Source organism: Galeopterus variegatus, unplaced genomic scaffold, assembly GCF_000696425.1.
Source record: "Galeopterus variegatus unplaced genomic scaffold, G_variegatus-3.0.2 Scaffold936, whole genome shotgun sequence".
Taxonomy (NCBI): Eukaryota; Metazoa; Chordata; class Mammalia; order Dermoptera; family Cynocephalidae; genus Galeopterus; species Galeopterus variegatus.
The window spans coordinates 229,035-232,428 of record NW_007727047.1 but is presented as its reverse complement, the minus strand read 5'-3'; positions in this window follow the sequence as shown (position 1 = coordinate 232,428).

The following is a 3,394-nucleotide window of genomic DNA, read 5'->3' as shown; positions in this document are numbered from 1 at the left end:
AAAGTAAAACTAAATTACATACTTAACTGGTTTCCAAAAAAGAAATTCCTATTTTGAAAATTCAGTGACCAACAAATAAATTATTTCTATCTACAAAAGAAAAAGTCTCGATGTATTCGAATACATAAAAATTTATTAGTGATAACTGATTAGATGAGACAAATAATTATGGGTCTATCAAAGTCTGATCATAAAATTAGAGACAGATTCTAGGAATTATTTTATTAATTGTAAAATGACGTAAGAACTATCTGATACTGTATACTTACAAGGGTACTTCAAAAAGTTCATGGAAAGATTCGTATTATCTTTTAATTCTATTTTTCCTTGAACTTTTTGAAGTACCCTCGTATACATATAAACTTTATAAATCTCAGATCCCAGTAAAATTTTGACAACTGGTTTTTCTTTACAGGGACAACCTGCGTAGTAACACATATGTATAACACACTGGAAACCAGAAAGCCAGATGTGTTATCTCTTACACAGCTGACTAGCCAAATCTTAAAATTATTTTTTCTTCAGTTTTAAATGCTATCCAAAGCAGAAGTACATGTTCTGCCCAAGTTCTCAAAACCTTCCAACCCTAAAAGGCTGAATAAATGCTAAATCCTGGATTGTTCATTCTATACAACCGAAACCCAATAAAAATTTCAGCATCATTATTTTAGAGTAAGCACTACAACCTCTCAAATGGGGTTCAAATATACCAGATGATAAAAAAAGCTCCTTTCAAAAATAGCAAAAAAAAATTACTTGGATTCTGCAATGCGATAGAAATCTTAAACCACCCTGATGATCTACAAAATAAACTATTTTTTCTTAACGATTGGACTCACTTTTCTATGTCAATTCAACGGCCACTAGAAATTACAAAACACATTTTTTCTCTCTCGTCATTATGTGCCCATACATGTTATATATGTGTGTTCTGTTTACTAGAGTCCACTGCTAAGCCTTTTAAATGTGTTTGAGAACAAACTGATGGTCCACTGGGTGGGGAGAGAAAGGGTCCAGTGTGGTGGTTTTGTATAACACTGAGCACATTAGTGGGATTCACCAAATACCATATTTATTTGACTTGTGGCTTTCAGGGTTAGAGAGAAAAAAAAAAAGAGGTTAGGAGTTTTTCAAAAACAAAATATAAACCTAAAACAGGGAATTTGGGCAAAATTACCTGGATCATTCAGGGCAATTTGCTTTCTTTTCCTGAATTTCTAACATTATAAACCCTCTCTCTTCGGGGTGTATCTGTTTTGTACATTCCACCTCCTGGACAACTCGGGTTCTGAAATCTTCCTACCAGTCCTCTTATTTTTTTAATTCAGGGCAATTTGCTTTCTTTTCCTGAATTTCTAACATTATAAACCCTCTCTCTTCGGGGCGTATCTGTTTTGTACATTCCACCTCCTGGACAACTCGGGTTCTGAAATCTTCCTACCAGTCCTCTTATTTTTTTAAAAAAACAAGTATTTTGCTAAAAATACAAACACTTCCTAGAGCCACATGCTCATCCCACCTGAAAAAGACCATTGTCAGGGAAACAGGACAAGAGGCAGTGAGTGTACTTCGATGGTCGAGACCACGCTTATTATACAGGACCTCACATTAACATTAAGGGAGGGTTGCCCAGGAGAACGACACCAGGACCTCGCCCTGGCAGCAGTTCAACTGAGATGGATCAAGCAGAAAAACATGACTTTTCTTTACTTAATTGTATGGTTTGGGGAACACTCAGACCTCTTTTCTCTCTCTACCAAAAAAAAAAAAAAAAAATCTTTGGTTTGCATGATTACCTTTTTTCCAGTTACAAGTTTTCTCAACTGGATGTATGGATAAAGACGGTTTCACACAAACACATTGTTTGCCCTTAGAAATAAACACATTGCCAATCTAACCGAAATAGAAAGGTTTCCGAAGCAATGATTATCTTGATGTGTGAATTAAAATACGGCATTTCCTAAGAAAGCAAACTTGTGATTTTTGAAATGTTAAGTGGTAGGGAAAATAAATAGCAAAGCAGCCGGTGAGATTCAAGAAAAAAGGGGAACTTGCAATTCAAGTCTCCATCTCTTTGAAAAAGTCAGTAGCATTCCTACACTTGTAGTTATAAAACAACACTTTTCCAAATAATACTTTACAATAAAATAGGCAATTTCCTCAGATGAGAAGGCAATTTTCATCTTACTGTAATTCACCTAGGTTGCAATACCATACAACTGGTTAAGAGTATAAAATCTCGTCTATCTATTTTGCCTTGTTTTCCATGGTCTTGGGTCTCTTTATCCTTCCCATTTAAATAGCTCCCATTTTATAAGTAGACAATGTGCAGAGGACATATGTTCCTCCACAATGTTTGGTTTCACTATTAGCTGTTTGCACACAACACAGTATCTCAAAAATAATGTCAACATCCTAACCGGTTTAGAGTCGGTTCACCTTCTGTGTTCACCTTCTATATTAGGATGCAATACCTGTAAGAACGCTTTATAGGTCATATTGGGATGTGTGCTTTCTGGCATCTGCACACACTCTAAAGCTCTTGCAGAAAAAAATCATGTTTAAGAACTCAACTACGTGGGATCTTAAAAAAGTAAGCGGATACCAATGTACCTGCAGGAAGAGCCATTTGACAGTACACCACAAATATACTAACTTCAAAATACTGAAACGTTTGCTCATGAGGCCCCCTCCCCCCCCAACATAGTTACTGAATTTTGCTTCAGTAACCACAAAACGCCCCGCAGCTGCAAAATTTTTTATCATACTATACGGACGCAGCACAAAAAAGTTATGCTCAGAAGTCAAAGTCTTATTAAAACATCATGGATGAGCACTCGGTGAGTTAAGTTTTTAGCCCTTTTATTCTGCTCCCCACGTCCGCATCGCCCCTCAAGATGCAAAGGCCAATCGCCTAGGTTCGGGGTCTTTGCGGCTGATGAGTCGTTACCTATGAATCCAGCACGTGTCAGCTAGAAGGACATTTCACCGAGAACGTTCAACACCGAGAGGGAGAGGACAGAAGTCAGGAAAGTTCTTCCAGACCTTTCCCCGAGTTTCTCCCTGGAGCCGCACAGCCCGCCCCAGCCCCACACGCTCAACCGGGTCCTGACCCCCGGGTCCCCATGCGCCGAGGTCACCCAGGAGTCAGCTCTCGGTTCCGCTTTCTGAGTCCCGGGCAGACAAAGCTGAGCGTTATACTGAACAAAGTCTCCGAAACGTCCTCGGAGTCACGCGATCCCGGGCCCGCAGACGCGCGTGGACCCATCCCAGGAACGCGCTTCTCGAGCCACCGCCCGGCCGGGGCCACCGGTCGGGGCCCGTCCCGGGGCCGTGCCGTGCGCACCCTCCCCGGCCGGTGCCCCCCGGCGCCCGCCGCCCCCCCTCCCCCCGC